This window comes from Dysidea avara, chromosome 2, assembly GCF_963678975.1.
Source record: "Dysidea avara chromosome 2, odDysAvar1.4, whole genome shotgun sequence".
NCBI lineage: Eukaryota > Metazoa > Porifera > Demospongiae > Dictyoceratida > Dysideidae > Dysidea > Dysidea avara.
In genome coordinates this window covers 3,544,460-3,559,441 of record NC_089273.1, presented here as the reverse complement: position 1 = coordinate 3,559,441, position 14,982 = coordinate 3,544,460, and the positions used below count along the sequence as shown (strand labels likewise).

Here is a 14,982-nt window from a genome sequence, read left to right as displayed (position 1 = left end):
GCGCTTGGCCAGACCTCTCTTTGTCATTGTTTTTCCCAACCAATGAGTAAAAGGTGGTCTGACCACATGAGTAATCTCGTTCATAAGGCAACTATTTGATGATTTTCAGTTTCTCATCAGAAGATTTAAAAAGTGGAGTACAGGCAGGTGCGAGGCTGGTGTGCGGGTGGGTGGGTGGGTCATTATCACACCACATGCCACAATTGCTAGGCTATGACAAGATACTGGACCATTTCTGGTGTACTGTCAGCTCCAGTATAGTGGCACTGTTTGACACTTTTTGCTTGCAAAAATCTGTAATCACGATACAGTAGTTTCTCATCTAATATCACGATAGTGAATACTGTATCCCGGCAGTTTCTGAATTACTAAGTGGATATTTCTTTAGACAGCTTGATTCTGTATATCCTCTTCTATGCCTGTTTGCTGTTGGTGTTGTCTGTATTACACAACTCAGACAATAAGGCAGCACAAAATTTTAATGCATGCTCCCACAAAGTCTGATCCATTTTTAAACCAGGCGCACGCCCACAGCCGGCCGAAGGCCGGCTGTGGGCGTGCGCCTGGTTTACTGTAATTGTTTCCACAAAAGTGTGTGTGTGTACCTATCTACCTATCTACCTATGTTTGTCCGTACGCACCCACGTGAGCAAAATCGTTTAATAACGGTAAAAGCAGCTTTTCCTTCAAGGAAAGTGTTAATATAGAAAATTGAGATCTTAATATGGGTTCCTTGAGCGAAAAGGATCATTTAATTGAAGATAATGACAGCACACAGAAGGCAGACATTCATCAGAACTACAAAAGACATATCCAGTTAGTTTGTTGTTGTGGCTTAAAATGGTACCCGTGCGCTGTTTCGTTTGGCCTCTAGCCTTGTGACTGTAGTCAGGCTGGCAGGCATGCAGACTAGCAAACAAACAAAAAATCGAGTTGGGTAATATTTTTTTTTTAAATTCAATCAACAGATGCCTGTAAGTGTTTTCTTGTTTTTAATACTGTAATTGTCATGTATGAGGCATGCTAGTGATGTAATGTTGTCATCAACTACTGATTCTGAGATTAAAGTTGACGTCACCTTAGGCCACTTTTAATATCATCATATATTCCATGTTCTGACTATGATTAATGCTGCTATTGTGCAGTGTGTGTGAGTGTGCACTCAAGCATCTGCGCGTACGTACGTGCGTGCATGTGTGTGTGTGCATGTGTGTGTGTGCATGCATATTGTGAGGTATCATATTCAACTACCTAATAGTTGAAAGGTTCCAAGTTCAATTTTCAGTTATTCCCAGTTACTGTTGTTACCTTGAACAAGAAACTTTGCTCACATTGTTGTAGTCTACCCAGCTATACAAACCTAACTGTCGTTGTGTTGAGTAGTGTTTTAGGGGTCATTCTGCAACTTCAGGTTGTGTGTCCTCTATCTGTAAGACCTGTACAGTCCTCCTGTGTATCACTAGTCCTGTCCCAGCTGAGTGTATGAGTGGTACATGGACATCCCAGACTGGAAACAATAACTGTGTTCCCCACAACTGCCAGAGTTGTTCATGTGTAGACAGACAGCTCAGACCAGCAGGTAGAGGGATTATTGCAAGAATCAACATTTGTTGTTCAGCTGTTGTGATAAGTTGCCCTGGAGGAGTGTTTGTGACTATCTCAAACTGGAACCTGTAACTAATGTATTGATGGTTACATGTTGGTCTACAAATATTACCTCCAGGATAATACATGTCACTAACCACTTGTTTATCTTGTGTGTTTGACTGACTACACAATTGTGTCATAGTCAATGATATAGTTTTGTTAACTGTGTAGTATATCTGTCATCCTCTACCTCTCAACCATGTACACTAGTAGTGTAGTTTAATAATTGTGTCCTTGTGTAGCTCATTTCATAAACTTGTGTTACAACACAATAATTCCGTGAGTGATCATATAGTAGTTATACATACACCATACTGACTAACTTGTCATACGTGTCTCATTAAACTTGTTCTGTTACAGGTTGATTCAAGTAGTGCTGACCACCACCAATTGTACAAGATAGTTGGATCACATGATCTCAACAAGATGACAGACAAAGAACACCCTTGCGGTCAGATGGTGTTCCAGTCTCATCTAACAAGTCCTAAGAGTGATGAACAAGTTGGGGCCTTAGAGGCATACAATAATGGACCAGTGTTATATACCCTAAGGGTTGGGATTATGAGGATCATGTGATAGGCAGGGAGGAGCAGTCCCCTCAGGCAGATAATGACACAGATGATATAGGTCTAAGAGAGTGAGAGATTAGGACAGTTATCAACCTGTCATCCATGTTGTCACCTCCTCTGAGATATTTACCATCACAGGTAAGTGTGTCTGTCCATCTGTTTGTGTGTAGTGTGTTATAAAATTGTTGTACGTCTGTGTGAAGGTAGTACTGTAGTAGTCATGTGTTGACCATGTACATATTACCTGGTAGGGTAGTGTCTAATCATTGGACTGGAATACTGCAGTGGACTGCTGGACTAAAATTTTTTTGGTATTACAATTTTTAAGGGTGGGGTTACTGTACATTTGGGTGACTTGGTGACAACATTTCAGCACTGAGTGGTGAATATGATCTTTAAAAGTAGCTGTGATAAAGCATGGGTTCAGTTAAATGCATTCTAATTACTGCTTGACAGTATCTACTCTACTGTATAGTAGATATACTGACATGTAGGTATTCCCAAAAATAGTTCTTTCACTTTTACGCACATGTGATTATTATGATACAGCTTTCTATAGCATATATCAGAGGAGGTCGGAAGCGTGCACGTGAGCCCAATGGCTTTGTATTGAAAAGCGTACTGGACGTTTTTTGGTACTGAAATACCTCCCGATTGATGAAATATGATGAGTACATGGCATTGGCACAATGAGCCCCTTTAAGCCCCACTGAATAAGTTAGTTTTTAAAATTTGGGCTACGTATAAATCACGCGATATCTCGTGCCAGGCCACAGATCCTGTAAGTATATTTGTTGACGAACTAGAAAGATGGAGAGAGGAATCCCACTCGAGAAAACAGTATAAATAAACACACAAGAAGTCATCCTATGCAGCCTACTTCACTAATACACTAGTGGCGTGCGCCCTAGTTGGGATCACACGAGACTAGAAAGATGAAGAAAGCCTCCAGACGAATGATAGCAACAACTGGCCACCACAAAGAAGGTTAGAAATGATATTCTAACGGCCAACATTCAATGTTGCTGCCCTTCTTCATGCTATACAATCTCAAAAATGCAATTAACACGAATAATTTTTCGTAGCGCTTATTATGCTTCCGACCTCCTCTGAACATATATAGTGTGTGTAAACTCACAAACTAGATCCACTGGTTATATTTCATTACTGGAATAAAATTTCTGCATTCTGTAAATTATATTACAATGCCATTTAGTTCTAAATAGGAGTAGAACATTTTATGGTCATAGCACAAAGGCATGTATATACAAGTTTTAAAAATAAATTTAAATATGCCCCCATCACACACATTACATATCAAGAGTTCATAATATTATGAACTCTTGATATCATGGACTCCAGTGAGTACAGTCACCAAATTATGTTGTATTACAATAGTCACATGTGCCTAACAGTGCGAGAAATATTATTGGGTATATGTACTTGTCAGTATCTGCTATACAGTAGAGTAGATACTGTCTCGTGTAGCCAGACCCTTATTATTACATAGTATAGCATCATAATTGGGTTATCCCGAGATAGTGAGGAATCTACTGCGCAGCTTCCGGATTGTTGTTTGGAGCAAATGATGTGATCTGCTGCATTTGTTTGTGTCCTGTTACCATAGATATTTCAGCAGTAGCTATAGTAACAGAATGCAAATGATGCAAATATTATTGCAAATCACGCCATTCATGGCAATCAACAATCCAGAAGCTGCACAGTATAATCCCTACAATCTTGGGATAGACCGATGACGATGCTATACTATGTTCACCAGACCCTTTTCTTTTCCTGCCCCCACACAAAAGAAAGAAAAGGGTGTGGCTACTGTACGTGAGACTAGTCAAGCAGTGAATAAAATACATTTAATTGAACCCATTTGCCTTATCACAGCTACTATTTATCATATTCACCACTCACTGCTGAAATGTTGCCACAAGTCACCTAAATGTATAGTAACCCCACTCTTTAAAATGTGTAAAACAAAAAAATGTCAGTCCTGTAGTCCATTCCAGTATTCCAGTCCAGTCCAGTGATTCGACACTACCCATATGGTAGAGCTGGAACAAATGTACAAACCCTAAAACCATCCAACAATAGAAAACATATAATTTGTGTACTCAGAAAAGGATAAACAATTATAACAACATTCACTGACTTGTTATGAAGCACTATAGTCTACACATTCACCTGAGCCCCACCAAATATAGTAATATCAAAGAGGTGAACATGTGTTCACTCCCAATGTTTTTTGTACTGGAACAAGCATGTTTTCATGTTGTAAACATGTTTGCATGCCTGAATCTCCAACACATGTTTGCACACAGGATATTTTTAAAACCTCATAACTCACTTGTTCTTGCCTGTATCAAAGCGCTTTTTTGATTAACATGGGTGGGTGTGTTGTTAGAGCTGTGTTGCAGAGTTATTCTAATGAAAAAGTCAGTGTTTAAACTGTGTTATTGTCATAAGACTGCGTCATCCATTTGTATATATTTGAAGTATTTAACATGTATTTCAAGTATTTCACATACAGTTAACACTATCTAATCCAAAACAGCCAAGCTGTAAAAAAAGTGTGCGGCCCTCAGAAAGGCTATGGTGAAAAAAGATGTGAAATCCAAGGTGGCGGCCAAGAAATGGCTGTGATGGTAGGTTAGTGGTAAAAATTTTAATAATGACAATTCAGGTGAATTTTTGTGCCGCTTCACAAAAATTCACCTGAATTGTCGTTATTAAAATTTTTACCACTAACCTACCATCACAGCCATTTCTTGGCCGCCACCTTGGATTTCACATCTTTTTTCACCATAGCCTTTCTGAGGGCCGCACACTTTTTTTACAGCTTGGCTGTTTTGGATTAGATTTCATTTCTTTTTGTATTTGTATACCCCAAAGCCGGCCTATGGCCAGCTTTGGGACTTTTTTAACCTATGTTTTTTTCTTTACTACAGGAAGAAGAAAAGATGAAGTAGATGTACTTTAAATATTTTATCAGTAAATGTACAAATTATATATACTGTATAATACATATGTGACCGGATTTGCGAAAAGGGGTCCAATTTGCCAACTTTGACAATTGATAACTTCAGATTGGAAAGAGCTATTGCCTTGATATTTGGGCAGTGGTGAACACCACTATAGCTGAATACATGGTGAAATGTTCAGGTTAATAATTATGTTACTTGAACACTGAGTTATGGTCTCCAACATTTACGGAATTGGATGTGTGTGGAAGACCCCTTTTCGCAAATCCGGTCACATATATTGATTACAGAAATCTCCATGGTGGTTTCTTTGTAACTGAACACTCTACAAGGTGACTTCTTCTAATTGCTCTCTCTACAGGGTGAATTGTTTGTAGCTGAACGATCTACAAGGTAACTTCTTCTAGCTGATCTCTCTACAGGTGATGTGTTTGTAGCTGAATTTTGTATAGGTGATTTGTTTGCAGCTGAGCTCTTTACAGAATGGTTTCTTTGTAGCTGAACTCTCTAAAAGGTAACTTCTTCTAACTGATCTTTCTACAGGGCAATTTGTTTCTGGCAGAATTTTCTACAGGGTGATTTCTTTGCAGCTGAACTCTCTACATGGTGGTTTCTTTGTAGCTGAACTCTCTACAAGGTAATTTCTTCTAGCTGATCTCTCTACAGGGAGATTTGTTTGTAGCTGAACTATCTACAAGGTAACTTCTTATAGCCGATCTCTCTACAGGGTGATTTGTTCGTAGTTGAATTCTGTACAGGTGATTTGTTTGCAGCTGAGCTCTTTACAAAATGGTTTCTTTGTAGCTGAACTTTCTCCAAGGTAAGTTCTTCTAACTGATCTTTCTACAGGGTGATTTGTTTGTAGCTGAACTATCTACAAGGTAATTTCTTCTAGCTGATCTCTCTACAGGGCGATTTGTTTGTAGCTGAATTCTGTACAAGTGATTTGTTTGCAGCTGAGCTCTTTACAGAATAGTTTCTTTGTAGCTGAACTCTCTACAGGGTGATTTGTTTGTAGCTGAAATCCCTACAAGGTAACTTCTTCTAGCTGATCTCTCTACAGGGTGATTTGTTTGTAGCTGAACTCTCTACAGGTGATTTGTTTGTAGCTGAACTCTACAAGGCGATACTTCTAGGTGATTTCTCTACAGGATTCCTTGTTTCTAACTGAACTCTCAACAGGGTGATCTGTTCATAGCTGAACTTTCTACTGGGTGATTTGTTTGCAGCTGAACTCTCTAAATGGTGGTTTCTTTGTAGCTGAACTCTCTACAATGTGACTTCTTCTAGCTGAACTCTCTACAAGGTGACTTGTTTCTAGCTGATCTCTCTACAGGGTGACTTGTTTCTAGCTGAACTCTCTACAGGTGATTTGTTTGTAGCTGAACTCTCTACATGGTGGTTTCGTTGTAGCTGAACTCTCTACAAGGTAACTTCTTCTAGCTGATCTTTTTCACTGCATATTTGTTTGTAGCTGAGTTCTCTACAGGGTGATTTGTTTGCAGCTGAACTCTCTACATGGGAGTTTCATTGTAGCTGAACTCTCTACAATGTGACTTCTTCTAGCTGAACTCTCTACAGGGTGACTTGTGTCTAGCTGAACTCTCTACAGGTGATTTGTTTGCAGCTGAACTCTCTACATGGTGGTTTCTTTGTAGCTGAACTCTCTACAAGGTAACTTCTTCTAGCCGATCTTTCTACAAGGTGATTGAGTTTTTTGCAGCTGAACTCTTTACATGGTGGTTGCTTTGTAGCTGAACTCTCTAAAAGGTGACTTCTTCTAGCTGAACTCTCTACAGGATGATTTGTTTGCAGCTGGATTCTCTACGTGGTAGTTTCTTTGTAGCTGAACTCTCTACAATGTGACTTCTTCTAGCTGAACTCTCTACAGGGTGACTTGTTTCTAGCTGATCTCTCTACAGGGTGACTTGTTTCTAGCTGAATTCTCTACAGGTGATTTGTTTGCAGCTGAACTCTCTACATGGTGGTTTCTTTGTAGCTGAACTCTCTACAAGGTAACTTCTTCTAGCTGATCTTTCTACAGGGTGATTTGTTTGTAGCTGAATTCTCTACAGGGTGATTTATTTGCAGCTTAACTCTCTACAAGGTGACTTCTTCTAGCTGAACTCTCTACAGAGTGATTGATTTTTTTTGCAGCTGAACTCTCTACATGGTGGTTTCTTTGTAACTGAACTCTCTACAGGGTGATTTGTTTGTAGCTGAACTCTCTACAGGGTGACCTGTTCATAGCTGAACTCCCTATAAAGTAACTTCTTCTAGCTAATCTTTCTACAGGGCGATTTGTTTGTAGCTGAGTTCTCTACAGGGTGATTTGTTTGCAGCTGAACTCTACATGGTAGCTTCTTTGTAGCTCTACAATGTTACTTCTTCTAGCTGAACTCTCTACAAGGTGACTTGTTTCTAGCTGATCTCTCTACAGGGTGACTTGTTTCTAGCTGAACTCTCTACAGGTGATTTGTTTGCAGCTGAACTCTCTACATGATTGTTTCTTTGTAGCTGAACTCTCTACAAGGTAATTTCTTCTAGCTGATCTCTCTACAGGCCGATTTGTTTGTAGCTGAACTCTCTACATGATGGTTTCTTTGTAGCTGAACTCTCTACAAGGTGATTTCTTCTATAGCTGATCTTTCTACAGGGTGATTTGTTTGTAGTTAAACTCTCTACACGATAGATTCTTTGTAGCTGAACTCTCTACAAGGTGATTTCTTCTATAGCTGATCTTTCTACAGGGTGATTTGTTTGTACCTGAACTATCTACATGATGGTTTCTTTGTAGCTGAACTCTCTACAAGGTAACTTCTTCTAGCTGATCTCTCTACAGGACAATTTGTTTGTACCTGAACTCTCACATGATTGTTTCTTTGAAGCTGAACTCTCTACGAGGTGATTTCTTCTAGCTGATCTTTCTACAGGGTGATTTGTTTGTAGCAGAACTCTCTACAAGGAAACTTCTTCTAGCTGATCTCTCTACAGGGAGATTTGTTTGTAGCTGAACTCTCTATACATGATTTGTTTGCGGCTGAATTCTCTACATGATGGTTTCTTTGTAGCTGAACTCTCTACAAGGTAACTTCTTCTAGCTGATCTCTTTACAGGGTGAATTGTTTGTAGCAGAACGATCTACAAGGTAACTTCTTCTTACTTATCTCTCTACAGGGTGATTTGTTTGTAGCTGAACTTTTTACAAGGAAACCTCTTTTAACTGAGCTCTGTACAGGGTGAATTGTTTGTAGCTGAACTATCTACAAGGTAACTTCTTCTAGCTGATCTCTCTACAGGATGATTTGTTTGTAGCTGAACTATCTACAAGGTAACTTCTTCTAGCTGATCTCTCTACAGGGTGATTTGTTTGTAGCTGAATTCTGTATAGGTGATTTGTTTGCAGCTGAGCTCTTTACAGAATGGTTTCTTTGTAGCTGAACTCTCTACAAGGTAACTTCTTCTAGCTGATGTATCTACAGGGTCACTAGTTTGTAGCTGAATTCTCTACATGGTGGTTTCTTTGTAACTGAACTATCTACAAGGTGACATCTTCTAGCTGATCTTTCAACAGGGTGATTTGTTTGTATTTGAACTCTCTACAAGAAATCTTCTTCTAACTGATGTTTTAACAGGGTGAATTGTTTGTAGCTGAACTCTCTACAGGGTGATTTGTTTGTAGCTGATCTCTATACAGGTTACTTATTTCTAACTGATCTCTTTAATTCTGTTCAGGGTGACTGCTCTATTAGGATGACTGCTCTATTAGAGTATCTCGATCTCGCACTTGCTACACCAAGTTGGATTTCGTGTTATAACTCCGTGGATTTAAGTCTGATTCTTCTACACCATTGAAGAGCCTTTCTAAGATGATAACTCCATCTGTACAGCGATTTTGAAAGCATTACCCCAAGCGGTTTACCTGGTAGGCGTGGCAAGCATAATAATAATAATAATAATAATAAAATAAAAATATTAAAAATTAGCTAATCTCGATTGCGTAATTGTTACACACTGTTGATTTTTTCGCTGTATCTTCCTGGTTTTTAGCTCGATTTCTTTCAAACCACAAAAGGTTTGAGGTTCAATAGTTAACCTATTCACCCACCGATTTTCAGCTTCTTCCCATACGCGGTTTACCCTGTAGGCGTGACAACATATTGGTGTTATTTTTCGTGCATAATCGCTCATAACTCTTTGTCTGTTTATGGTATTCCAGCCAAAGTTGGTACCGAGATGCGTCTTTATACCCCCCTTCTGTGTGCCAAATTTCAAGGCAATCGGATAACGCGTTCGAGTTTTATAACAGTTTTTGTAAGTGTGCGACAAGAAAAAGAAAAATAAGAAGAAGAAGAAGAAGAAGAAGAAGAAGAAAAAAAACGAAGAAACTCAGCCAATTTTTGAAGTCGCATATCTCGGGAACGCGCGAAGCGATTTCGCTCAAATTTGGAATGTAGAGTGCTGCAGTTGGGGGGCATGTCCACAGCAAAAATCGTCTTGTTTCATCAAGGAAGCACAGAGCTACGGAGGTGCGAAAATTGCGTTTTCTTTCTTCCTGTCAATATACTCACGGGTGTTACGCGCCGGCTTCTTGGGCCGCACGACACACTACCGTGTGTCTTGATTTTACTACAGGACACATTCAGGTTTCTCGGTGGCAAGCCAGTCAATACTAGTATCAGGTTGAAAACAGAGAGACACTTCTTCCTCTACTAAGAAGAAAGAAGATTACTTCATGTACAAGCAACAAATTAATGTATGTAACTGTGTCTGTCTGTCCATCTGTCTGTCTGTGTGTATTATTGCACAGAAGTGTTCACATACAGTCAGCTGGTTGTTATGAATATCACTAAGGTGTTAATCTGTTTATCTCTTGACCTATGCTGACATTATTGTAGTGTCCCATATATTTTATACTGTTAGTGTTGAGTTGTACTGTGTCTATGGTGATGACATAAACTAGGGAGTATTGTGTGTTCTGTGTACACCATCAGTGTTGTGTTGTAGGTCGAAGGGTACCTTTCTTTGTGTCGTGTGTGTAGTGATGTGTAGTGATAGAATTTTTTTTTTAAATCGTCTAAACTTGAAATTTCATCTCACTACCCCCACTGACCACAGTTGCAAGCCTAGAGCCCAAACGAAGCAGCACACGGTCACCATTTTACACCACAACAACAAAGTCACTGGTGGGATGTGCATTTTGGAGTTCCGACAAGTGTACGCCCTGTGCTCCTTGTCTTTTCTTCATCTTCAATCAGGCTGCTTGTCTTCTTCATCCAACGAAACCATATCGATGCATTAATTTTCCATATTAACACTTTCTTTAAGCAGCATAATAGACGCCACACTAAATTATTTAAGCACTTAAACTACGCTACTGTACGAAGGTACCAATACTCCACTATAGGTCACAACTTCATGCATCATTGATCTATCAATCAAGACCACGATGACCACGTCCCTTTTACGCTAGCTGTATTATGACCACACACCTTCAAGTTGGTAGGCTGATTCGAGCTCAGATTCGAGATTTTCTTATCTAATACTATGTGAATCGATCGAAACCACGATGACCAAACCCCCTTTTGGGCTGACTTAAGATACTCTAATACAGCAGTCACCCTAATAGAACAGTCACATGTTATAGCTAGCTGTATGTTTTATCAAAACTAAACAAACTAGTATATTAAAAATTATAAATTTAAAAATGAAGTAGGGATCTAAGCAATAAAAAATAGTGAAACAAGAGATGAACAATGGTAGCTATTACAGTATAGCTCAGTGGGACATCCTACTTTGGCATTGAACACAAAATAATTGTTATACCATGCCAAAATAGAGATTTCCTATTGAACTATACTGTAATACTGTAGCTGCCATCTTTCATCTCTTGTTCCACTACTTTTTATTGCTTAGATCCCAACTTCATTTTTAAATTTCTAATGTTTAATATACTAGTAACATTTGAACTGCTAGAGGATTATGTTTATTATCTAAAATAAATGGTCTTTCTTATAATGATACCGTATAGCGGGTTTTTCTTGCGGACAAATTTACTTGCGAACATAAAATCATGCGACACTTAATCTCACGAGGTGACAAATTCGCGACATTAAATTCCTCATGCGAATTTATTACATCATTGTAATAATTATTCGCATACACCCCCCCCCCCCCCCCCCCTGTACAAGATGGAAAGCAGTGAAATTTGTTTTGTTTGCTGTGTTTCTTTGTATCTATGCTTGTATCCACAATGACTTGATGCAGGCGCCTGAAGTTCGCTAGGAAACAGGTAAGGCAGCAGCAATGTTTGGTGAAGAACAAGGTGAACGAGCTGTTACAAAACAGTCAGCAAGCTGTTATGTACAAACAAGCACCTGGTTTGTTGTTGAGCATTCCAACATGGCAGTTTACAGGCGCTAAAAACCTCATGATAAACAAAACTCCATGTGATAAAATATGTTGCGAATTTTAATATTGCGAAGTTCCCATAACGCGAGATTAAAGTCCTTGCGATAAAGTCCCACTATACGGTAAGTAATTCTGTTATACAAAGCTCTGTTCAGATACTCTAATAGAACAGTCATTTAAGAATTGATATAATTGACTGCTTGGCCAATTCACATTCAATGATCAACTATTTAATGCCTCAGTTAGCTAGTAGCTTTGTTTGCTTGATAGTTAATGAATTAGAATATGGTTCAGGTAGACAAGAAGAGCTCATTCAATGTACTACTGTATGTACAGTGAACTAACTAATATCTGTTATCTGTACAAACTGGAGTGCTACCTTGTAATGAGCAAGAAGACTTTGTATTACTAAATTTCATTAAACCCCCCTTACCGCCAGATTGATAGAGACATCCTATCTACTGCTTCTAAACTGCTATAACATACACACCATACCATATAATCCTATAAAACTATATGACAAATTACTTGCTATAGGACAAGGAATTTGATTATCAAGTTGTTGTTTACACAAGAGTAACCACAATGCCATTATATAACTTCTAAGTGTAAAAATCGGCTTAAAACGAAACCCTACATGAAATTTCACAACTCTACAGGCTAGCACTATTTATAATAACATAATAAACATCACTAACCTGTTTACTGTTAAAGCAATGATCACAAAGTCTGGTTTTCAAGCATATGAACAAGTGCATATGTGCATGCAGACAAGAGGTCGCTGTTTAGAGGTGTAAGAAAAGTAGCAACATTCCTATAAAGTCCTTCTCCTTACTGTTTCTCGTGCCGTTATCACTTCAAAGAATTGTCTACAATACTTCTTATCGACATTCCAAAAGTATGTGATTGCATCATCTAATCATACAATAGTTCAAGAGAGACCGGTTATCCCTGTTCCTGTTCACTTAAGGGCATGACCACTACAGGATAAGCTCAGGAGCTACTAAAACACTTGACTGAAGTTACAGAACACTAGAATGTGATGCTATGGGTGTTTATATATCAAAACTGCCATATGGCAGTTGTGGTGTTGAGAAGGTTTTAAATGTTCTTCCTCTCATTAGCATATGTGCATATGTACCATATTGTGATATTGACATAACATGTACAGTACAGTCCATTTTTAACTTCACACACGCATGGCATTTTTGGCGTGGTGCCACACAGCACCACGGCACTTGCCATAGAACATTGCTTCATGGCCCACACCAGGTTTGGTTTACTGTATGGTACAAGTGCATGGTGTGCCATGCATGGCCCTTACTAGCTGCAACGTGTGGCTGTCAACCACGCGTGTGTACAGTTGTATAAACAAACTCTACAGTAGTTACGTGTACAATACTTTGCTACAGAGTTGGGATGAAGCTTTCAATGTTTTGTGGGTTCAAAGTTCAAGTAAACTTTGAGTTATATAAGTATCCTTCAAAGCTTTGTAATGCACTTGCAGTCTACGAAAGACTTACAAATAAACTTCGCTATATTTATTGCAGGTGAATCTTGGTGATCAATCTTCTTGTGCTATGCTCACTTTTGAACCATCAAAGTTTAGCTTGCCACTGTAGTTGTAGCCTTAAAACACCCTATAAAGTGATATACATATAATGCATGGAAAACGTCCTTTTAGCCATTAGTTGGTGTTTGCCTATGCATGATTACAGCATAGTGGACACAACATGTCCTGATAATGAAGCACTCATCATCTGGCTACTCTAAGATTGTAATCACAAGTTCACACGTGCTTCCGTTCATTCTCTACAGCACGTGGAAGACCAAGGTGTAGAGAAAACTTTAGCAACATTCCTTGGAACCACAGCACATACTGTTCAAGTGTTAGAATGCCTGACTACAGTGACTAGCATGTAAGAAGCGTGAGTTCAAAAATCCACGTGGTGTCAGATTTTTTTCTTTTTATTCAGTGCCTTTATGTGCACACCTTTTTATAACATGACTTTTATCTCGTATCTTGATATGCAAAGCACATAATGACGCAGGACTTTAGCAAAATTAAACTTCCATCATCTGGTACCTCCCTTAACCCCAAGTTATTTTAACCAACCTGGGTTCAATCCCCACCTAGGTCATAATTGTATTTCACTTTTGGGACCTTTTGATGCAACTTTTTTGTTCTATATCTGTTCCATACAAGTTTTCATCTACAAACTCTTATGCTCAATTTTTCAGCACTGACACTTAACTGCCATAACTCTTATAGCACTTTTAGGGTTTGTTCAGGTTAACATCATTACTGCTGTAGTAAATTGCATCTTGAACAGAGACTACTGTCCATCTGGAAAAAAAAATTCTGGAATCATGCAGATACCATGGTTTATACTGAGAAAATGTGTACGACATGTATATTGGTAACCCAGGATATGAAACATAGCATCGCACTCCAATGGCAACCATACATTACAAAACTCCAATCCGTGTTGTTAATTATTTCCGTGTGCTCCACGTTTACAAGGCAAAACTGTTAACTCTACTTCATTGTTTCTTCATTTAAAAGTGAGAAAAAGACATTGTTGTGGAAAAGAAGTAGTGACATTTCTACACAATTTGTAATAAACAGATGGGTAGTGGCTATAGCCTATTTTTGTGTACTAATTTCATTGGGTTAATGTCTCTGTTTAGACTGTTTGATGATTTTCTACAGTAAAGGTGTTTTCACACTTGATGAGAATTAAATGCGGATTAGCTCTAGTTACATTTTTAACCTAATTAATGCGGTTTAAAGGTGTTTCACACCTGCAAAGCTAAACCGCATTGGATGATGCCTTTAAGTAGATCGTGTGATAACCGTTGCATCATTATCACATAATAACAGCATCATTAACACGTGATAAGTGTGCAATGGATTACGCGGAAGTTTTTTTTGCATTGTTCCTGCTCTGGAAATATGTAGCCCTTCATAATAGACATGTGTACGTTCGGCAAAGGAGGCGTGAGCTACTGTTGAAAAGATTGGCACAGTGGAACGGGGAGGTGGAACGAAGAAGACGGTTGGGAAGGCAAGTTCATTGATTCTCAGATTGTGTAACCATGAAACTGCATGATTATAGCTAGATAAACTAGATGTTTTGTACATGTGCTTATATTTGTTATGTACAATGTGTTTACTTGTATTGTTTAATGAAAATTTTGTTTACTGATTTAATGTTTTGGTGTAGGATTTGTTGGCTAAGTTTGTTCACTAGGAGAAAACGTAGTATGTGGGTAAAACCAAGATTACAGGCTTACTGGAATAGTGTTAAAGCAGGCTTATTTGGAGAAGAATGGTGGGTAGCAAACTTAAGAATGACCAGGAG

General features: G+C 38.7%; 1 protein-coding gene across 2 annotated transcripts in view; it reads left to right on the top strand.

Annotated features, from left to right (window-relative positions):
* LOC136246437 (pleckstrin homology domain-containing family G member 1-like) overlaps window positions 1-14,982 on the top strand; it is a 356,327-nt gene that overhangs the window by 300,670 nt on the left and 40,675 nt on the right. For both annotated transcript variants that reach the window (XM_066037880.1, XM_066037881.1), the window contains 2 exons: window positions 2,008-2,354; window positions 9,842-9,962. The gene's annotated coding sequence lies outside the window, so the exon portion shown is untranslated. The remainder of the gene's footprint in view (window positions 1-2,007; window positions 2,355-9,841; window positions 9,963-14,982) is intronic.